The sequence below is a fragment of the Mercenaria mercenaria genome, chromosome 3, assembly GCF_021730395.1.
Source record: "Mercenaria mercenaria strain notata chromosome 3, MADL_Memer_1, whole genome shotgun sequence".
Lineage (NCBI taxonomy): Eukaryota > Metazoa > Mollusca > Bivalvia > Venerida > Veneridae > Mercenaria > Mercenaria mercenaria.
The window spans coordinates 101567332-101592608 of NC_069363.1; positions in this window are offsets into that span (position 1 = coordinate 101567332).

Genomic DNA, 25277 nt, shown 5'->3' on the forward strand with positions numbered 1-25277 from the left:
AAAACGTAAGCTTTCAAGGGATCTCTTATTTAGTCATTTTGTACGTCTACTCTGATATTAGAATAACTCATTTTCTCCTGCAATTATCCATTTGCAAGGAAAATAGAAGAGCGCTAAAATCTTTTGCTAAGATAATAAACCACGTTTTCGAGTGGTGCAGTAATGAGTTAGAATATAAGATCTGCTGCTCATAAGTTTAAGACTGTTTACCTTACATGTGCAACAGGTAAGCTGTCTCTTTATCTCTTGTTGTTTTTTTTTTTTGCAAAACTTAAGGTAGTTCTGCACGTTTGGTAAACCGGAAGTGATGGAGTAACGTCATTCATCCGGAAAACGTAGAATAAAGCCTGGATTCGGCGGACGGAAATGAAAATCATTTTATGAATAAATGGCAATCCGCGACTAAATTTATTACAATGGCACTGTTACTATCTTTCTAAAGTTAAAATATGATATTAAAATATTTGACACGTTAAATAATTCAAAATTATGTCTGAAAATTAGCTTGAAATGTGCGGTTCACTTTAATCATGGTCAAATATCTCAAAAATAAGCACACGGACCTATTCATTTTATTTCACCAAATTATAGACCATATATTTATTTAAGACTTTAAGAAATTTCATTAAAATCTACATTGTAGAAAATTTTCTATTCGAGAAAATGTTATGAAAGTTGCGATTTTTCCATAGACTTCCATTATGAAAAATTGCGTGAGGTCCATATTTTTCAGATCAGTCTAGCAAAAAATCAAGCACACGACCCTATCTTTTTTATTTGCTGAATTTTCTAAGTATATTCTGAAGTTTTGAAAAATCAGAGCTTAATCAAATTCTACATTGTAGAAAAAATTTCGATACAAACGTGCAGAACTACTTTAAACCAAAATTCAACAGACCAACGTCACAAGCAATGCGATGACGTGACAATGATTATTTTGGGAAAAGGTGAAATGGTGCTTTGATATTGAACACTTCTTTTCAGATTTGTAAACGCTTGTGTTTTTAATGTCTGTTATAAAGCACGTTTGGACGTGTACACGTTTCAGGTTCAGCATACTGAACCCACATTTCATCCCCAGTGGCAATAGAGTTCAAAAACCTATTTTTCAAATGCTCCAAATGTTCTTTTGCTATGGTTTCCCTGGATGCCTTTAGGTCTTCTGTCAGTTATTTTGGCACTCATCTAGCACTTACCTTGCTTACACCTAATTTTGTGTGTAAAATCTTATGTGCCAACGCTTTACCGATCCTAAACTGATTAGCTGCTTCCCGCAATGCCACCTTGCGATCCTTTGTGACAAAAATCTCAACATTCGCCACCACTGTAGGGGTCACTGCCTCAGTTCGCCTCCCTGACCTAGGCTTGTCCCTCACTCAGACTTGTCCTGCCCTCCCTAAACTGTGAAATCCAGCTATAAAAGTGTAACGGGATATGCAGGCTTTAGAAGAAAAAAAATTCTTACCGTTGAAAAATGTGGCAAGGTTTTTCACACTCTAAAAGCAGGAAATTTATTACAGGTCTCTTTTCCTCCAGCTTAGAGGCTATAAATCAGTTAAAAGTCGACTGTCGTTACATAGATATGTAAGTGACAAGTCGACTGTACTTATACTGATACGTTAATCACAAGCCGATGTGTTCTCATAAGGATATATCATTTAAACAAATATAACAGTTTAACACATTAAAAGGATTTTTTGCATAAAGACCAAAATAAAACGTTCCTGCAAAACGTTAGGATATCATTTTTATTTATGCGATATAGTGATATAACCTACTCTAATATATATATATATTTTATATGTATACATCTAATTATATATACATCTGAAGCTGTTTATCTAGGGTGGTCTGCTTATAGGTTATTATTATTTTCAATTTTCAAAAAGTCTGTGACAATGCGAAATTCACTCCTTAAGGCTTCAGATAGCACGACATTTCTGTAAAACTTTGCATAACATATTTGTGTTTCTGTTCAATGAAGTATATCAAATAAATCTTCAAGTACCATACCCAAGAAGAGAGGAATATTGTTTAGTTTCTTATAGCTTGCCACGTCTTTTACCACATATTTTCTAATATTATAAAGTTGTCATTTATTGCATACCGATAAGTCTGAAACATGATATCCCTTGTCATATAACGGAGTCTTATAATGTAGTAAACGGATGGAAATGAAAACACGTGGCATTATATTTCATGGCGTATATTTGAGACAGGATCGCTAAAACGTTTCGCATTTCACCGTTTCTGTCAGTCTGCAATGACTGCAGGCGTCTGGCATAGATGATTAGCAAAATATGTAGCATTAGCGAGATATCCAGTTTCATATAACTGCGCATTCATATATGACATATGATCTAGGAGAAAATTCTAGAATACCATATGTTAGCATTCTGTTTTGCCTGACTATACAATAGCTTGACACGTACACCAACCATTTTATTATTCAATGCTTCCAAATATGATATTGCCAAATGACTTCAATTTTACAACTGTGTCACAGGGCTAAATATATTAGCAATCCCGGCGTAGATTCTACTCTCTTTATTATTCCGTTACATAAAAAGCCTAAAACATATAATAACATGAAATTAACAATCATGGTAAAATAAAGATAAAATAATACAAAATTGCACAAACATTAATTCACGCGTCGGTTCAAGAAATACAAAATACAATATTAATGAACAAGAGATCTAAATATTTCTTACCACAGCGTCTGGTGAATTAACTGAGGATTATCAGATAAATTCAAGATAATTTGAATTCTACTTTAATGTTTTCCCATCTTACTCGTAAGAGAAGAAAGACTGCACTGAGGGCCGAAGGATTTTGGCGGTGACAAGTGCAAAGAGGATAAAAAGAACAGACCAATGTATATCTTTCTCTCATTCTATCTCTCATTCAAACATGTAAGACAAACAAGACGATTGGACAAACATGACAAGTGTTCACAAAACTGCACGGACAAACACATGGATGAATTGCCTCGGAAACTTCCGTTAATATCCGTGATATTACGTACATTACCGAGAAGCCCCGATTCAATTAAATAGCAGACGATACAACATAATAAAAACCTGACGGACACTATCGGAAATTTGGCGCATGCGCGAGGGTTAAGTATCATTTTCCCGCTCTGGAAAAGACTTAATGCACGGCGCAAGTTACTATTAAAGATGAAACAGTCTATAAAAATTACGACCCGTGACAACTGTAAGATCTATAGCCGCGGTGAGATATCCAGTTTCATATAACTGCACATTCGAATATGAATTCTAACACTTTTAAGATTTTCTTTTGTATAAATAAAGAAGGATTTTACCGTGTATTGCTTTTCGATTAAACCACGTTTCGCAAAATGACCTACTTTTAGCTATTCCACCTAAAAAAATATTCCAGATTAGTATCCTTTCCTGGGTTAGAATGGAAATAGATTGTAGTTTGGCGTGCTTTGCGCGGCCTTCGTGATTAAATTACTACGCATCTAAACTCAAAACCGTGTTTTATTTGCCAACAAAGCACGCAAAACTAAAATCTATTTCCTAAATATGATCGAGAAGAAACTTCTAGAATACCATTTGTTAGTATTCTGATTTGCTCATGTGTACAATAGCTAGATTATTATATTAACCGTTGTGTTATTTAATGCTGCTAAATATGCATTGCATAAAGGTTTTAATTTTACAGTTAAAATTGTATTCGTTTAGAAGGAGATAAATCTCAAATATGTTTCAGTCTCACTCCATATTAACCCTTACCCCTCTAAATTTCTATAATGAGCTTGTCCGTCTTCCAATTTAGACAGTACCAATAACTATTAAAAGGGGTGCTTACCAAAAAAATACTGACAGAATGGCGAAGAGTGCAGATCATGATCAGACTGTACGGATGTGTAGGCTCATCATGTTCTACACTGGTCGCAAAGGCAGAACAAATCGTGTCCAGCATGCTAAGGGTTAAACACGAAAATAACGTGTGTTTTCTGAAATTGCTGAAAAAAAATCAAATATCGATGAAACCATTTGATGTACCATTTAAAATATTTTTATTCTCTTCCGTATACTATTCTCAAATACCAAAGTTCTACCATGATGTGATCGTTACCAATCTCCTTCTATTCTTATTTTGTATGATCAATGCCAAAACTGAAAGTAATATAAGTGACATAATCGGTATGTACGAATTTAATCATCTTTAATATGAATGGAACCATTTCCCTTGACACAATTTCAAATGAAATGAAAGCACTTTAATGCGAAGAGTGATCACGTCTTTACTAATTGAAAACAGACCCACGAGGCAGTCTCTGCTTCTTCATATATGAAGCAATGAGACCATTGTAATTTGCATTAATACACAAGTTTAGTCAAAATATTTAATTTCATATTGTTTGTTATCAGAAAACAATCAGAAAACAGTAAATCAATCTTCCTAAAAAGAAATGAAAAAAGTGAGATATATTTTCAAGTTAAATTTAATATAACTCCATCGATAAAAAATGTATACATTCTACAAAGGAAATATTGTGCGACTGTTAGAAAAGTATTATTAAAAAACGCATTTGAGCCGCGCCATGAGAAAATCAACATAGTGGGTTTGCGAACAGCATGGATCCAGACCAGCCTGCGCATCTGCGCAGTCTGGTCAGGCTCCATGCTGTTCGCTAACAGTTTCTCCAATTCCAATAGGCTTTAAAAGCGAGCAGCATGGATCCTGACCAGACTGCGCGGTTGCGCAGGCTGGTCTGGATCCATGCTGGTCGCATACCCACTATGTTGGTTTTCTCATGGCAAGGCTCATTTACTCTTACCATTACTGTACACAAGTAAATGATGTAATTTGCACTTTAACTTTTTAACAGTACTAACCAGGGAAGTTGTTGACAGTTACTTTGTCCATGAAAAATACACAATTCGTACATGAATAAAGCATATGGCTTAAATGGCACTTATTAAAACATGTTGGCGTTTACTGAGTTTAGGTTAATTTTCCAAATGAAACGAAAGTAAAAAAAATATTCAGACAAGCCTGAGGGTTTCCAGACTGGTAATCTTTATTACTTCCTCTCGGCTGAAGTCAATCTCAATATTTCAATGCAAAATTTACAGACAATTAGCACGACAGATTTTTATAATCTAAAGGAATTTCACTTTGCAAAGAATTTGCTATAATATTCTGTTTTAAAGCGCCACATATTTCGGCTTTCATGATGAAACAAAAAAGAAAAATATTTATAAGGATTAAAATCGTGTAGACTTTGCTTTGCCATAGAAAATTTAATTACAATACACTAGTTTCTCGTTTAAGCATTAATTTGATAAAAGAAAAACAATGATTGTTCAGTATTTCTAACTATATTTTACAATAATTATGTCACAAATGCAGATTTTCTCATAGAATGGCCCAAATAGTTGTCAAAATTATTTTCAATCACACAGCGAAAGAGTGTGTTTTAGAAAACAAAAGTAAAAGTGATGATAAAGATTAAAGTTATTTTTTCTCTTACATGTGCATACTGAATCAGGTACTCTGTTGTGAATAATGTCAAACGAAGAAAAAATGTTTTTCAAAGTTTTGCAGTTTTAAATGTGGTCAATCAATTTTGATCAAAAAATGAATTTGTTCGAAAGTTAAGCCAAAGATCATTGGCCACACTACCACTGCGGTGTTTACACTATTTAGCTGGCACCACATCACACTCTGTAATCCCACCATGTTCTAACATGTGAGTACCAATAAAACAACTTCCCGTCAGATGGATAAGTTTTCTTCAGTGCAAAATCAGGGCTGAACCAAGTTAACATAACTTATTGCATGTTTACTAACAACCTTTAACACCGTGTCTCGGAACGAGTGCATGCCATCTGTATAGTCTCAAAGTAATAATATTTAATTTGGTTACAATTTGAGATGACTTCAGTCGTGGGAAATATGAAACAGATAATTTTAATGAGAGTTTCAGGTAACGTTATAATAGCGCATTAATTTGTTGTTCACTTCACTACCAGAAAAATTATATGTTTTACGGTCGGATGCTATGATCAGTTGGGCTTGAATGAGGACGAATAATATACTTATAATCGATAATACGACCTCCTAACACTCCCCGTTTCGATAGTTAACAATTGCTAGTACTTAGGGTTTTTTTTTTTGTTTTGTTTTTTTATCAAAGTTTCAATGAAAACCAAAAGGTGCAAAGGCATTATTTTATTTATTTAAAACATGTAACCACTTTCAGTCACAAAAATACAGGTGAATGTTTTGTGTGTTATTCAAAGTTACAAGAATACAGAGGTAAAGGAACTGAATTGCCACTGATCACGTGGTCAAACATCAAACCAAGTTTCAATCTGTTACAAAAATATGACAGGATAAGGAGGGTTTTTTTGTTATGATTTTCAAAATGGTAAATTCTAGAAAGTCATGTGTTTCCATGACTTTTTAAATTTGTGTTTAGCTGTAAACTAAATAAAATGATATTAGAGCATTACTTGATTTTGCTGAAATTTTATCATGTTACTCGCAATAATTGAGCCGCACAATGAGAAAAGAAACATAGTGCATTTGCGACCAGCTTGGATCCAGACCAGTCTGCGCATCCGCACTATTTATCGTACTCTAGTACGAGATGCATTTTAAGTAGGATTCTTCATGTGAGAAAGCCATCCAGCTAGTGGTTCTACAAAGGTGCCCTTTTGTTTTATTCTTGAGTGGTAGAAATTTCAGAATACTGTGCTTACATGTGAATCGGTACTCAGACTGTTGAAGATGGACTAGATCACTAATAGAGAACCTCCTTTTTGAAGAGTATCCAATTCCTACCATAAACCTACTTTTACTGCAATTCTTAGGGGGCGTAGGTTTGAGCCCTACTGGGACCAAATTTTTTTTCTTATTTTCCTTTTTTTCTAGTAAGTTTTTACGTCTTTCAAGACTTATTATTGATTTCTTGTACAGAAATGGAACAAGATGAATCTTATAAGCAATTTCTTGGTGTTCAAAGTGAATTTAATACTTAAACAGAAGGGGTAGAGTTACACATCTTTAAAAATATTGAGTTATGGGGGTGAAAGTTCTCTTTTTTTGCTTTCACTCTTAGATTTTATATTGTGGAAGAAATTTAGGTAGGTTTTACGTCTGCCCTAAGGTTATTTTTAATTGGAGTAAGCAAAATTCAAAACAGAAACACAGCATTCGACCTTATTTTTTCAATGTTGAAGTAGGAATTCTGTCTCATCAAATCCGTTTACTTGAGGCAACATAGAAAAAATGATATTGACATTTTTATTTTGCGTTTTAAAGGTGTTTACCAATAGGTTGATGTTTCTTTTTTTTAAATTAATGGTATCATGAGTTTTCTGCAAACGTTTTGGATAGTGGCTATCACTTTGAAAATTGTCTCTACTTGAGCTTGAGGAGATACCATAAGTTATACAAAATTTATAAAAAAATTGGCACGATAAAAGTTGTTTAAAAATTGCAAAATAGTGCAAAACACCGTTACCTTTCAGAATATACCAAGCAAAGGCCATTTTGTAAACATTACTATTAGTGATCTGATACCTTAATGAACTTGTCCATCTTTCAGTTTGGACAGTACCATTAACTGTTAAAAGGGGTGTTTACCAAAAAGATACAGACTGAATGGCGAACAGTGCAGATCTTGATCAGACTACATGGATGTGCAGGCTGATCATATTCTACACTGATCGCAAAGGCAGAATCAGTCGTGTCTAGCAAGATACGAGTTAAAGTATATCATAAACTTTGTAGAATGTGTTAACATCAGAAAATGGTTGATGGAAGTTTTTCATTTTCTTTCAGGTGTTTCCGTAAAACTTCCTTCATTTCAGACTCGTATTAAAGATCGAATATCAAATAAATATTTCCTAGAAGTCAATATATATCTCTGACTTCGTAAATGATGGATTCAATATTTTCAGCACATGTCCTTAGGAGACCAAATATTCCGGAGATTATTGGAAATTTCCATTTATTTATTATCACGGTTTTGCTTAAGCATGTCATAAACATATACTAACTTTTCTAAAATCCAATCTAGTCCTTAAGTAGAATCTGGTATCAAACGAAAATATTTCGATTAAAACAGTCATTTGTTCACTGTGAAGATGTACATTTTGTCATAAATAGTTACTGTATTTTAATTGGTAAATTGATATCAATTATTCTAAATATATAGATATATGCATTTTACCAGTTCGAAATTCTTCAGCAACAGCAGTCTTTACTTGCTGTATTGAGGCCGCAAAGACAAAATTGCGCTCAGTGTTGTTTTTATAAGTCTTTTCAACCTTCATGTGTCACAGTGTTGTGTTTAAACCCGGAGCTTGAGCAGTGCTGCATGTTTCATTACCTTCCGCGAAAAGACATCAAATCGAGTCTGCAATTGCTTTGCTTGGTTGTGTTTCATGCTTCCGAGAGACTTTCTTATATCAAACTCCAGTGGCTTTCTGATAATTGTGTACAAGCTCTGAGAATTAGTTATATTTTGAGACTAGTGCCATTTTTCAACAGTAGCTCAGTTATGAAATTGTGGGCACTCAATCAAACCGAGCCTGCAGCATTTTCGTTTATGTCGCGTTTGGCGACCTGTTCTTTTCCACTTGTTTTATTGTATTATCACAGCAGCGTTGTTTGTGCCGTGCGGCGGCCGTAAAAAGACGCGCAGTACATTTAAGAAATGAAATGATTTTTTTTCGGTGTTCATGGGAAATGAACGACAGAATAGGATCGGAAAACCCATGAATCGCCGAAAAAAAGTTTCAATCTTATATTTACATTATATTTCCTTTCCATTTGTAAACTATATACATTATGATATGCATATCATTTGTAACATTTAACATTAAAATCAGCTTCCCGGCCATTCTGTTCTCCAGACGGAACAACTGCGATGTCATCTAAGAAACGTTCTCCCTGACTATACGCGGACGTCGTCTAAACAGCGGTCGGACTGAAGTTAATTATTCTTTAAAATCAGTGGAAATTAACCGTCTGAGAACGAATCAAATTTTTATTTTACAAAAATGAAATAAATATCATTCAAAAGATAAACTTATTGAGGGTAGGAATTCATTTGCACCTAAGATTACATATCAATGGTTTTATCCAAAAAAATCGCTTTTAAGAAACGCATGTACGAGGTTTTTACACATTTTATATGGAAAATAGAAGGGAAAAATGACGAAATGATGGCATTAAACTTCATGTTAGGAAAGAATCAAAAATAAAAATAAGATTAAATTAAAAAATACCATGTGATGAATCGAATGTTGAACTTTGGTAATATTTTTGCACCTAAGGTTTCTTATTTTTAGTAATTTTGTTATTAAGTAAAATGCGTACATGCCCTTCCTATTTCTATATAGAAAATCTGACCACTATCGATTATTGGCCGGAGGAATATTCTTCGGTATGAATCACTAAGCAGCGATGACATAACTTTCGCGCCTTTCTTTTTGCTCTTCATACGAAATGAACGTCAAAAGTTTCAATGGAAAAGAGCAGGGCGAATGTAAATATTCCGTCATGGCTGTTATATTTCGATCTCTTCAGATCGTTCAGAATGACAATTTTATTGTGTATCACTGTATGTGTGTGTGTGTTCGGGTTTAACGTCTTTTTATACATTTTTCAGTCATATAAACGACGGTGTCAACTCGTAGCAGTGAGGACAATGCCCAACTTTATACGTCTGCCTCACTGGAATATCACGCCGTAGACTTGTGACATGATACCCCACCCAGTCATATTATACTGACACCAGGCTGACCAGTCCTAGCACTATCCTCTCAATGCTGAGCACCAAGCGAGGAAGCCACTATATAGTACCATTTTTATGTCTTTGGTATAACGCGGCCAGGGATCGAACCCATGGCCTCTCGCATTCAAGCGGGCGCTCTACCACTGGGCTACCGAGGCGGTCAATGCTGTTGTGTAAGTGTACTGCTTAATTTTTCAGCTTTCGACTTTTATGGTTCAACTACTAGTACCTTTAGATATTGTTTAATCACCCCTAGGCTATGTTGTAGGCTTTTAATTTTGTCTTTTGGCAGTTTCCTCACTCTTAGATTTCACTTTGTTTAGTTCTGCACATTGTTTTCTCGTTCAGCAAACAAATTATTTTAAGTAGGGACCGGGGGCCTCCGTTGCAGAGTGGTTAAGTCACTGACTTCGGATCACCGATGTGGGGTCGAGCTTGATTCGGGGCGTTGAATCCTTAATTAGAGGAAGCCGTCCAGCTGGCTTACGGAAGGTCGATGGTTCTACGTACGCAGGTGTCCGCCCATGACGAGAAGAGGAGCACCTGCAGTATTCTTCCAGCACCAAAGCTGGAAAATTGCCATATGACCTTTAATTGTGTCAGTGCGACGTTAAAACGAACAAAAACAAAAATAAAACCTAGGAACCATGTGCCGCTTTTCCTGGAATTGCACTCGGTGTATCATTGCAGGCTCCACGTACATCGTATAAATACACCTGCGGGTGTCTCTAAATTTTATTCCGGTGCTTGTAATAAGTGTAAATGTTGAGTTCTGCTCAATCCGGGGCTAGAGGGTGTAGTCGGTAACTTGCATTTCCACTAACGTCCATGAACAGACTCAGTCAAACCGAGCCTGCAACATTTTTATTTATGTCGTGTTTGGTGACCTGTGGTTTACCACTTTTTTTATTTTGCTTACACAATTGTAATTAATACATTCCTCATAAATGTCTGAATGTAAATCCGCATTTGTAAAATTGCAAGTCATGCTAGTGAAATACGCTATGAAATTTAATCAATTTTTAAATATTAACTTAAAGTAAAATCAGAGGCCTCCGTGGCCGAGTGGTTAAGGTTGCTGACTTCAAATCACTCGCCTCTCCACGATGTGGGTTCGAGCGTCACTCGGGACTCGGGACGTTTAATTTTTCATGTGAGGAAGCCATCCAGCTGGCTTATGGAAGGTCGGTGGTTCTACCTAGGTGCCCGCTCGTGATGAAATAATACACGAAGAAGCACCTGGGGTCTTCCTCCACCATCAAAGCTGGAAAGTCGTCATATGACCTATAATAGTGTCGGTGCGACGTTAAACCCAACAAAATAAATACATAAAGTAAAATTTACATCCTAATACATGTATCTTTAATAGACTATTTATGTCCGAAGAGTGCCGAATTGCTAACCTAACGAAAAATATGTAACGACACGGAAATTGTCGAGAGCCATTACGGGTCTGTTATCTAACGAACGTGAAGATATCAGGAACAGATACCGCTGATAATAAACCGTCTGTCATCATAATTGTATCTGATATAATATACAGTTGTTTTGTAAAGCCTTTAATGTATGTAAATATAAAATTACAAAGACATTATTACTACACGTACGCTTTGTCAGAAATAAATAACGATCATCTTATTCCTTTAGCTAGTCATGACATGCAACTTTTCACATGACAAATGAATACTGATATCAGATCCATTTTCTTTGAAGGTGCTTAATGTATTATGTCAGTATTATGTTAGATTGAAAAGAAGACGGATTCGACAATACGTTTATAGACAATATAAGTATCACATAGATTTAATTTCAGTCAGCTATTTTTCTTAACTACTCTAGAACAATGACGAACAGAAAGTATTGAAGATTAACTCTTATCACGCTGGACACGATTTAATCTGCCTTTGCGACCAGGGTAGATCATTATCAACCTACACATCCATGCAGTCCGATCATGATCTGTACTGTTCGCCATTCAGTCAGTATCTTTTTGGTAAGTACACCTTTTAACAGCTAATGGTACTGTCCAAATTGAAAGTTGGACAAGTTCATTATAGAAATTTAGCAGGGTAAGGGTTAACGAATGTGCAGATATCAGTAACAGATACCACTGGCAATAAAAACGTTTAAATCACTTGTCTGTTATCATTAATTGTATCTGATATAATATCTGTTGTTTTGAAAAGCCTTCAATGCATGTATATATAAAATTACAGAGACATTATTACTACACGTATAAATAAAGATCATCTTATTCCTTTAACTTATCATGACATGCAACTTTTCACATGACAAATGAATACTGATACCAAATCCCTTTTCTTTGAAGGAACTTTAGTTATTATATCGGTATTATAGCAGAAAGGAAAGAAGACGGCTAAGATAATACGTTTATAGACAATATAAGTATCACATAGATTTAATTTAAATCAGCTATTTTTCTTAACTACTCTAGAACAATAGCGAACAGTAAGTATTGAAGATTAACTCTTATCACGCTGGACACGATTTAATCTGCCTTTGCGACCAGGGTAGATCATTATCAACCTACACATCCATGCAGTTCGATCATGATCTGTACTGTTCGCCATTCAGTCAGTATCTTTTTGGTAAGTACACCTTTTAACAGCTAATGGTACTGTCCAAATTGAAAGTTGGACAAGTTCATTATAGAAATTTAGCAGGGTAAGAGATAAACGTATTCTTTTCCTCAAGTGACATATGAGCGTCTGCGTTCTTTGAAATGACTTTTCCTGTAGGACTTTTGTCCTTGGTTATTACTGTGTTTAACTGCGTATTTCAGAACAGAGCTTTGTTAAAGACAATGACAATACCGCAGTAAAATCAACCTTTCACTTTCATAAGTGTTTTATAATTTGGATTTTAAGAAATTATTGTATCTAGTTATTAAGTTGAACAAAACCTAACTAGGAGGATTTAATAGGTGTTACTCTTTACAAAAACCCCTACTGGACTGACCGAATCAATCAAACCGAGCCTGCTAATATTTAATTTGCTGCATTCTGAACATCGTTAAGATTTTCTTAAGGATTTTATAAGATTTAATTTTTGAAGAACAAGGTCACAATTTCACATTTGTTTATATACCACCGTACATAACGTACAGTTTAATGCTAATGTTCTGGGTTTAACGCCGTTTTTCAATAGTATTTCAGTTATGTAACGGCGGGCAGTTAACATAAGCAGTGTCCAGTACAAATCTGTTATCCGCAAGAAACTGTCAACTTCTCCACATGAATCAGCGGTGGAGGTCGAATGATTTGATACACAATGTCTTTTATCAAACCGTCACGTACGGAGAATATACGCCTCGCCCAGGGCTCGAACTCGCGACACCGCGATCCGTAGATCTGCGCTCTCCCTATGTAGCTAAGCAGGGTTTAGTACAATTTATCCTGTCACTTGCAGTATTTCGACCCGATATCAGGGTGCCGTATATCTTTCTTGATATACCGTCAATTGACACGTGACCAGTGATATACGGTCAGTTGATCATGTGACCTTATGATCGATACTATTGTCATAAGAAATTTTGCATTGAAACCATCACCATTGTGTTGGGAATGTCCGAACTAAGAAAATGAGTGGTCAACAAATGAGTTTTTATTCAAAAAACGAAGACGTTATTGAGATTTTGTCGGTGATTACGTCATTATGTAAGTGACGTCATTACGAATATGACGTCATTAAAACGGTTGTCGCACACTTATTTTTGTAAAATAAATTGCCAAATATCGGAAAATGAAGTAATGGCAAGATAAACAGAATAATAGGTTAGTGCCTAAGATGGAGAAAGATTATCTGGCTTGGCTCCGGACGTTATCATGTTCGCCTTCGGCTCACCCGATAACTTCCTCCACCTCGCCAGATAAACTTTCTCATCTACGGCACTAACCTATTATTCTCTATATACATGTACTTAAAACTTAAAATATACATTACATCTATTTATATTATATTGATGGGGACTGACTAAAAGATTTGAAACAATGTGGAAAAGCACTAACAACCGCTACCAGTACTGTGTATATATAAATCGCTATGCCTGATTTAAATCATCTGAAATATAAATTAGACAGATTTTGAAAAAGAATTTAAAAACATCTTTTATATAGAGTAAACATGATATTTTTGTATTGAATTTGCGCACAAATCGAGCCCTTGCAGGTACTACTACTTGAAAGAATTACATTTCTATCATCACATCAAATAAGGCCATTTATAAACTTAACATTAATCATCAGACAACAGATTTGACTAATCTGAATTCTGAACCCTCTCCGATACTTCTCTGATACCGTAATATAAAGTAAATCCCCGGAATGTTTGAGCAAGAACCATACACAGTCAGCTTGTCATGCAAGCTAAGTAGAGCATTTTATTTAGCGATCAAAATCAGTCCAGATGGGGGCCTCTTTGCCTCTTATGCAATTGTACTTAATTCTAGTTTTAAATGGTATCATTGAAGGACTCTGTGACACCGCAACAGATTTTACGGGCATGTTCATACTCGATTAAATCTGCAAATATTTAAATATCTTTTTAACTTTTTAAAATATTGACATTTGAAAAGTATTGATTGTTTTCTCTTAATTTAGATACCAAATACGTGCACATAAAACAACTTAGATCTATTTGCCATAACGAAAGAAAAAATCGATTTTCTTATGAGAAATTATCCGCATGATTATATCAATTTCCTGCTTTTCTTTATCGAACTTGACACCACATAACAAATTACTGTTTTCTAAAAGTCAATATTGTCTCTGGTTTCTTAAAGAATGAGTTCAAAAGCACTGACCGTCTTTAATTATTTAGTCCTTCGGAGACATATTAGTATAAAGACTGGAATTTTTTATGCTTTTAAATTGGAGATACTCATAAAACAAGAGATTCCTTTTGAAATTACTTGAAGGGTCTGATATAAAATGAATTGTGAAGATTATTGGCGGTGTTTTTATAAAAGTTTATTTCGCTATTTCGCCAAAACGGTCAAAAGTAGGGAAGATGACAGGCTGACTGTTTTAAAAAGTCTGCAAAAGTACAATTTCTTTGTAGAACATTTCAGAGACAAACTGATAAATCTCTTTCCTATGAAAGTGCAGAACAGTATTTTATCCATAGAGTCATTTATTCTTCAACCTTTAGCCAGCTAAATTTCTAAAATGGACTGGTCTGTCATTCAATATGGACAGTGCCATTTATTATTCGAAAGGGCGTTTACTGAAAAATTACTGCTTACACAATTGTAATAAATACATTCCTCATAACTGTCAGAATGTAAATCCGCATTTGTAAAATTGCAAGTCATGCTAGTGAAATACGCTATGAAATTTAATCAATTTTTAAATATTAACTTAAAGTAAAATCACAGGCCTCCGTGGTCGAGTGGTTAAGGTTGGTGACTTCAAATCACTCGCCTCTCAACGATGTGGGTTCGAGCCTCACTCGGGACGTTGAATTTTTCTTGTGTGGAAGCCATTTAGCTGGCTTACGGAAGGTCTGTGGTTCTACTTAGGTTCCCGCTCGTGATGAAATAATACACGAAGGGGCACCTGGGGTCTTCCTCCACCATCAAAGCTGGAAAGTCGCCATATGTCCTATAATAGTGTCGTTTCGACGTTAAACCCAACAAAATAAATAAATAAAGTAAAATTTACATCCTTATATCTTTCATAGACTATTTATGTCCGAAGAGTCCGAATTGCTTGAATAACGGAAATATGTAACGACACGGAAATTGTCGAGAGCCATTACGGGTCTGTTATCTAACAAACGTGAAGATATCAGGAAGAGATACCGCTGATAATAAACCGTCTGTCATCATAATTGTATCTGATATAATATACTGATGTTTTGAAAAGCCTTCAATGCATGTAAATATAAAATTACAAAGACATTATTACTACACGTACGCTTTGTAAGAAATAAATAAAGATCATCTTATTCCTTTCACTTGTCATGACATGCAACTTTTCACATGACAAATGAATACTGATACTAGATCCATTTTCTTTGAAGGAACTTAAGCTATTATATCGGTATTATAGCAGAAAGGAAAGGAGACGGCTACAACAGTACTTTTATAGACAATAAGTGTAACTTCCGAAAACCGGACCTTCTGAAAACCGGAAACTTTTGAAAACCACACGAAACTCAAGGTCCCGATTTTTCTGTTCTTATTTTTATATATTTTTAACTTCTGAAAACCGGAACTTCGGAATTCTGAAAACCGGATGGGTTTTTGAAGGACCATTTATATTTCACTAAAATTGACTTCCGAAAACCAGTAAAATTTTTGCTGGTTTAAAAGTGTCACCTGTTAATCTCAAAACGCTGTCAACATGTTCTTTTGTTTATCTATTAGCGGCGCGTGTTTATTTTGACACGCTAGATAATCACAATGATCATTTGATGCAAAAGTAAGGAAGTAATCAGTGATTACTTTCATTTGTATTCAATTTATGAAAAGGTGATAAATTAAATATCTTAGTGTGAAAAACATTTTTAATGTTTGGACGAAAGAAAAAAAGGGGTTTCAGTTCGTTTAGTTACATTACTATGCCGTGCCAACATTAATGAAATGTTGACGAACTCCGAACTCCAAAGATAGTAAAATGTAAGTGGAAAATATTTGCGTAAATGCTATTATATAAGGTATGTTGTTTCTTTTCATATCTGTTATTTATGTATTTATTATCCTTAATTTTTGTAATTGATTAATTAATTAATTAATTAATTATTTACTTTTGATACAATTGTAAAATTGAAAAGGATAATAATCTCCTTCGCCCTTTGTGTAAGAAAACATCACTCTTGTGCACCAAATCCACATTGCCTACAAACTTTTAAACTTCTGAATTCCGGAAACTTCCAAAAACCGAACTTTTAGGCTGGTCCGGAGGTCGTTCGGTTTTCGGAAGTTACATATATTTAATTATTATGTATAAGTATCACATATATTTAATTTCAATCAGCTATTTTTCTTAACAGATACTACTCTAGAACAATAACGAACAGAAAGTATTGAAGATTAACTCGCTGGACACGATTTATTCTGCCTTTGCGACCAGTGTAGATCATTATCAGCCTGCACATCTGTGCAGTCTGATCATGATCTGCACTGTTCGCCATTCAGTCAGTATCCTTTTGGTAAGCACACCTTTTAACAGCTAATGGTACTGTCCAAATTGAAAGTTCGACAAATTCATTATAGAAATTTAGCAGGGTAAGGCTTAACGAATGTGCAGATATCAGTAACAGATACCACTGGCAATAAAACGTTTAAATCACTTTTCTGTTATCAATAGTTGTAGCTGATATAATATACTGTTGTTTTGAAAAGCCTTCAATGTATGTTAATATAAAATTACAAAGACATTATTACTACACGTACGCTGTGTAAGAAATAAATAAAGATCATCTTATTCCTTTAACTTGTCATGACATGCAACTTTTCACATGACAAATGAATTTTGATACTAGATCCATTTTCTTTGAAGGAACTTTAGTTATTATATCGGTATTATAGCAGAAAGGAAAGAAGACGGCTACAACAATACGTTTATAGACAATATAAGTATCACATAGATTTAATTTCAATCAGCTATTTTTTTAACTACTCTAGAACAATAGCGAACAGAAAGTATTGAAGATTAACCATTATCACGTTGGACACGATTTTTTCTGCCTTTGCACCAGTGTAGATCATTATCAACCTGCACATCCGTGCAGTCTGATCATGATCTGCACTGTTCGCCATTCAGTCAGTATCCTTTTGGTAAGTACACCTTTTAACAGCTAATGGTTCTGTCCAAATTGAAAGTTGGACAAGTTCATTATAGAAATTTAGCAGGGTAAGGGTTAACGAATGTGCAGATATCAGTAACAGATACCACTGGCAATAAAACGTTTAAATCACTTTTCTGTTATCAATAGTTGTAGCTGATATAATATACTGTTGTTTTGAAAAGCCTTCAATGTATGTTAATATAAAATTACAAAGACATTATTACTACACGTACGCTGTGTAAGAAATAAATAAAGATCATCTTATTCCTTTAACTTGTCATGACATGCAACTTTTCACATGACAAATGAATTTTGATACTAGATCCATTTTCTTTGAAGGAACTTTAGTTATTATATCGGTATTATAGCAGAAAGGAAAGAAGACGGCTACAACAATACGTTTATAGACAATATAAGTATCACATAGATTTAATTTCAATCAGCTATTTTTCTTAACTACTCTAGAACAATAACGAACAGAAAGTATTGAAGATTAAACCTTATCACGCTGGACACGATTTTTTCTGCCTTTGCGACCACTGTAGATCATTATCAGCCTGCACATCCGTGCAATCTGATCATGATCTGCACTGTTCTCCATTTAGTCAGTATCTTTTTGGTAAGCACACCTTTTAACAGCTAATGGTACTGTCCAAATTGAAAGTTGGACAAATTCATTATAGAAATTTAGCAGGGTAAGGGTTAACGAATGTGCAGGTATCAGTAACAGATACCACTGGCTATAAAACGTTTCAATCACTTGTCTGTTATCATTAATTGTATCTGATATAATATTTGTTGTTTTGAAAAGCCTTCAATGCATGTATATATAAAATTACAGAGACATTATTACTACACGTATAAATAAAGATCATCTTATTCCTTTAACTAGTCATGACATGCAACTTTTCACATGACAAATGAATTTTGATACTAGATCCATTTTCTTTGAAGGAACTTTAGTTATTATATCGGTATTATAGCAGAAAGGAAAGAAGACGGCTACAACAATACTTTTATAGACAATATAAGTATCACATAGATTTAATTTCAATCAGCTATTTTTCTTAACTACTCTAGAACAATAACGAACAGAAAGTATTGAAGATTAACTCTTATCACGCTGGACACGATTTTTTCTGACTTTGCGACCAGTGTAGATCATTATCAGCCTGCACATCCGTGCAGTCCGATCATGATCTGCACTGTTCGCCATTCAGTCAGTATCTTTTTGGTAAGCACACCTCTTAACAGCTAATGGTACTGTCCAAATTGAAAGTTGGACAAGTTCATTATAGAAATTTAGCAGGGTAAGGGTTAACGAATGTGCAGATATCAGTAACAGATACCACTGGCAATAAAACGTTTAAATCACTTTTCTGTTATCAATAGCGAACAGAAAGTATTGAAGATTAACTCTTATCACGTTGGACACGATTTTTTCTGCCTTTGCGACCAGTGTAGATCATTATCAGCCTGCACATCCGTGCAGTCCGATCATGATGTGCACTGTTTGTCATTCAGTCAGTATCTTTTGGTAAGCACACCTTTAAACAGTTAATGGTACTGTCAAAATTGAAAGACGGACAAGCTCATTATAGAAAGGGGTACGTAGGATTTGGGCCAATTTTGGCCCCCACCAAAATGATGATAAAATATGTGCCGTTTTTTTACCAAAATGCATGTATTTTCCAAAAATAAACATTACAATCTGCAAGGACAATTGTTTATGGAAAATCCAATGTTCACCTTATGTGCTGTAGTGAAAGAAAGCATTAGCGTATCTTGGGGGTATACTTAAATAAATTGGAAAAAACAAAATAATAAATGATTACTGTTACAAATGTTTGATTAAATATCAATGTATACACATCAGGCTATTCAAACATACATAAGCCGGTAACAGAATTGTCATAGAAACGGTCTTAACTAAGGGAAATAACTCTTTGGAATCCTGAAACTAAAAATTTCTTTAAAAATCGATATTTTATTGTTTTAATTTTGTTAACGTTTCAAAGTATGATTTAAAATTATGTACAGAGGTAGAATTCTTAGCCTGGTATACTTATGAGGGTAAAACGTGTACTTTTACTGTTGGTTTCCATGGCAACAGGGCTCAAATTTAGCATTTTTTGACCTTTTGCATGTTATAGCTTCAATTTTTTTATGTTTGTACATTTAATGGACTTACCACTGTTACAACTGACATTTCATAATGCTTCTGTAAAGAAAGCAGAAAAGAGCCTTGCAGTTGCCATGGCATTGGGGCTAAAATTTAGCATTTTTTAACTTTTTGCATGTTATGACTTCAATATTTTGATGTTTGGATATTTAATGGACTTATCTCTGTTACAGTTGACAATTCATAATGCTCATGAAAAGAAAGCAGAAAAGAGCCTTTCAGTTGCCATGGTAACAGGTTATTTGGTAATCTGTTTAATAATGTTTCCTAAGGATAAGTAAGTTTTCATTATTTATTGTCACAACTTTTAAAATAGCAGTACTTAATGAAATGGATTTAATTAACTCACTTTGTTTTGCATGCGACTTTTACTGGAGAAAAATGAGTAGAGACTGCACAATTTCGAAGACCAATTTAAGAGCTGGTCTTATAGCAATGGCAACAGAAACTAGATGTGTGTTTATAGGACACAGGTGCCCCCACTCCTGCCACTGTAACATGGTTTAATGACTCGGGTTAAACAATCTTTAAGATGTTTGCAACACAACCTTTAAGAACCTTATGTGTATTTTTCACTTAATTGGCTATAACTCTGGCCTAGCTGAGTAAAATCCTAAAGAGAACACTTAATAGGCTATAAAACAATCCTCTAATGTTTTATGATTCTAGGTCAAGTACATTTTAACATACATGTTTCACAAACTTTTTTTTTGAGTAAGTCTGGACAAGAAGTCTGGTCTTGTGTAGTGAAATAATGGCTGTAGATAAAATATTTTCGGAGGTATGCGCGACAAAACATTAAAATGACAATCTTTTCTCAGGTCAGGGGCCATAACTTCTACAATACTGAATGAATCCGGACGCGAAACCCCAGGTGCACTACTGCACATGCCGACCAACATTCCTGCAGGGTTAGGGATGAACGTATTCTTTTCCTCAAGTGACATATGAGCGTCTGCGTTCTTTGAAATGACTTTTCCTGTAGGACTTTTGTCCTTGGTTATTACTGTGTTTAACTGCGTATTATAGAACAGAGCTTTGTAGAAGACAATGATAATACCGCAGTAAAATCAACCTTTCACTTTCATAAGTGTTTTATAATTTGGTTTTTATTATTGTTTCTAGTTATTACATTGAACAAAACTTATACTAGGGGGATTTAATAGTGTTACTCTTTACATTAACCCTTATGAAGAGACAGAATCAATCAAACGGAGCCTGCTAATATTTACTTTGCTGCATTCTGAACATCGAAAAGATTTTCTTATGATTTTTTTAAGATTTAATTTTTGAAAAACAAGGTCACAATTTCACATTTGTTTATAAACCACCGTACATAACTTATACTTTAATGCTAATGTTCTGGGTTTAACGCCGTTTTTCAATAGTATTTCAGTTATGTAACGGCGGGCAGTTAACCTAAGCAGTGTCCAGTACAAATCTGTTCTCCGCAAGTAACTGTCAACTTCTCTACACGAATCAACGGTGGAGGTCGAATGATTTGAGATACAATGTCTTTTATCAAACCGTCACGTATGGAGAATATACGCCTCGCCCAGGGCTCGAACTCGCGACACCGCGATCGCTAGATTGCGCTCTCCCTATTGAGCTAAAGGGGGTTTAGTACAATATACATGTACTTAAAACTTAAAATAAACATTACATCTATTTATATTATATTGATGGGGACTGACTAAAAGATTTGAAACAATGTGGAAAAGCACTAACAACCGCTACCAGTACTGTGTATATATAAATCGCTATGTTTTATTTAAATCATCTGAAATATATATTAGACAGATTTTGAAAAAGAATTGAAAAAACATTTTTATATAGAGTAAACATGATATTTTTGTATTGAATTTCCGCACAAATCGAGCCGTTGCAAGTACTACTACCGCGAAGTATTACATTTCTATCATCACATTAAATACTGGCATATATAAACTTAACATCAATCATAAGACAAATGGTTTGACTAATCTGAAGCCTCTCCTATACTTCTTTGACACCGTAATAGAAAATAAATTCCTAGAACCACACACAGGCAGCTAGTTATGCAAGCTAGGACATTTTATTTAGCGTCAAAATCAGTCCAAATGGGGGCCTCTTTGCTTTGTATGCAATTGTACTTAATTCTAGTTTTATTTGGTATCATAATACATAATAAACCGCAACGAATTTTACGGGCATGTTCATACTCGATTAAATGTCAAAATATTTAAATATCTTCGGAACTTAACCTTCTAAAATATTGACATTTGAAAAGTATCTAGTGAGTGTTTTCTTTTAATTCAGTACATAAAACAATTTAGATCTATTTGCCATAATAAAAGAAAAAAATCGATTTTCTTATGAGAAATTATCCGTATGATTATATCAATTTCCTGCTTTTCTTTGTCGAACTTGACACCTCATAACAAATTACTGTTTTCTAGAAGTCAATATTGTCTGTGGTTTCTTAAAGAATGAGTTCAAAAGCACTGACCGTCTTTAATTATTTAGCCCTTCGGAGACATATTAGTATTAAGATTGGAAATTTTTATGCCTTTAGATTGGAGATACTCATAAAACAAGAGATTCCTTTTGAAATTACTTGAAGGGTCTGATATAAAATGAATTGTGAAGATTATTGGCGGTGTTTTTATAAAAGTTTATTTCGCTATTTCGCCATAAACAGTCAAAATTAGAAAAGATGATAAGTCTGCCAAAGTACAATTTCTTTGTAGAACATTTCAGAAACAGACCGATAAATCTCTTTTCTATGAAAGTGCAGAACAGTATTTTATCCATTGAGTCATTTATTCTTCAATCTTTAGCCTGCTAAATTTCTGAAATGGACTGGTCTATCATATGGACAGTACCATTTATTATTCGAAAGGGCGTTTACTGAAAATTTACTGACTGAATAGCCACAGTGCAGACTATGATCAGCCATCGCGGATGTGCAGGCTAATCTTGGTCTGCACTGGCCGCACAGGCAGAATCACTTGCCAGTATGTGGATACATTTTTACCGTTTGCATGTATCTGTATTTATATATTCATATTTTGTTATCTAAAAAGGCATTTTTTTATTTTATTTCGTATTTGTTTGTGCTTTAGGTATATTTTTTGTAAAGCACTTTTGAATGATTATATTTGCATGAAAAGGGTACTATAATATCGTATAGTAATGGTAAAATGTCATGTTTAAGTTGACAATAACAAGGGTGATTCGGTAGAAAGATCTGAGAACAGAACAGGGCATTTTATTTAGGATTTAAACTAACAGTTTCTCATCCATAAACGTAATCACTAATACAAATGCAATCTCAAAATAAATAGTTATTAATAATAGAGGATGATATATAAACAAACTGCATCCATATTTTAAATAAATATTCTCACTTACTACATCTTTAGTTTCTTAAACAATTTTCACGCACTACTAAAGCTTTTTCAACATAATGAACACAAATTGTATAAAATCCTTCTCTTATTACATGTCAACATTTTCATCGAATTTAAACATACTAGGTCTTCTTATATAATATTGCGGTAAAGAGTCTTTATACTTATCACAGATAAAAATAAAATGATACCCATCTTCTATACTACCATTTTCACATATATGACAAATTCGTTCATTTCTTTCTAACCTATTTCGGCCATATCCTGCACTCTCTATTCTCAGACAATGTCACAACATTCTGTGTATTATTCTTTATAACATCTAAGTAATGTTCATACTAAAAAGTGTTTTTAATAGCCTTGTAAACCGGTAGTACCGAGCTGTTATTTATACCTTGAAACCATTCTTGTTGAGGGCGTACAAAACAAGATATAAATAACCTCAAAACATACGGAATTTGCGTCGATATGAAGCTGGGGTTAAATATTCATATTGTAAAACTGTATACATGGATTAGCTTCGCAATTAATTTTGTTTCCCTGTTAAGGTTTGTAGAAACTAACTAAACGGCAATATTTCTTCAATACATTATTATGAAAGTAGTGTAAATGTCATCTCTTAATCTTCATTATTTCCTGTCTGCATAAAAAAGAGCACTATCGCTATGACATCTTGCAAACCTCATGCAACACTGAAACGGGGAACGACATTGGAAATTGTATAATTTGCATGAATTATGTAATATTTTATGACTGAAGTAAAAATAAAATGGAATCAAATCAGTTTGTCATAAAATTTAGTTTAGTTTATACTAATTTAATTCAGCTCTATTGTGATAAAAGCTTTAAGCTTATTTGAACCGCTCTCAAATCCGCGTCCTGGTAAAACAAGTACTGGTGTCATATGAGAAGACGTGGTCGTGACCAAGACACCTTCACCACTAGACCACCGCTCCTCTGTGTCATGAAATTGAATTCGTAGTTTGTCTCATATTTGGGTATCAATATATTGGTAATGCACTTATCATATCCATACCTTTGAAAAGACATGAATCTGGACAGTGAAAGGCAAGGACTAACACGCAAAATGAAAATCAGTCATCTTGTGCCAAGAACGTCCCCTTCACCTTTCACCCCTCCCCAAGATTTTTTCATGCATAAATATAAAGATTATTGACTTCTACAGAAAAAGGAAGTTAAATATGTAGCCAAAAAGGGTAAAGACAAGTTTTAGAGCACAGTGAGGCACTGCTTTCGAAAAATCGGAAGGAAAATCACCACAGCTGAGATTAAATTAGTTATTGTTTTTCATTCCTGCCATGTTCTCCATTTGCGAGACAGTGTGTATTTAAATATAAATGAAGTTGACAGATACGACAGACATTCAATAGATATCGCAACTGCCTGTTATAGAAATCTTAACACGACCCAACCTTCCTTCCCTGCCACAAAAACCATATAGCGACGCGCTTGCAAAGGAAACCACACAAACAGGCAGATAATTTGAAAATATCTTCGAACAAGTGATAACGTGTAAGAATCAAAATGATATATCTTAGACATAGATTTGCTCTTGAATAAAATCATTGTTTGGATTTCAGATGTAAAGGAATTATATCATGAGAGTGCAGCCCGGATGATACAATTGCACGCATCTGATTGACAAACAGTGAAGTATTTAGTATATATTGTACTGGTATATAAATGAAATAATTACCGTTATTTTGTCATCAGATTCATCGCTCTGATATAGGTATCCTTGGTGTATCACATACTTGCTGATTTTATTTTGACAAGAAAAGTCATTAGAGACGCAAAATGTCATGAACCGTTATTTAACTGTCTTTTATTCTTTGATTTTGTTTATGATCTATCGGTTTGAAAAGACCCAACAAGCTATGTCTAGCTTCAAGTCTACTTGGTTCATTGTTTTTCTTATCTATAAATAAAATTTATAAAGCATAAACAACTAAATTAGTTCTTGGGTAATTAATTCGAACAGCCTTTGTCTACACTAGGCCAACTAGGTCGACACACGGAGTATACCGTTAATGTTTCAGCTTGTATTACAATTCAAGTTCACCGCGGCATGAATAATTCA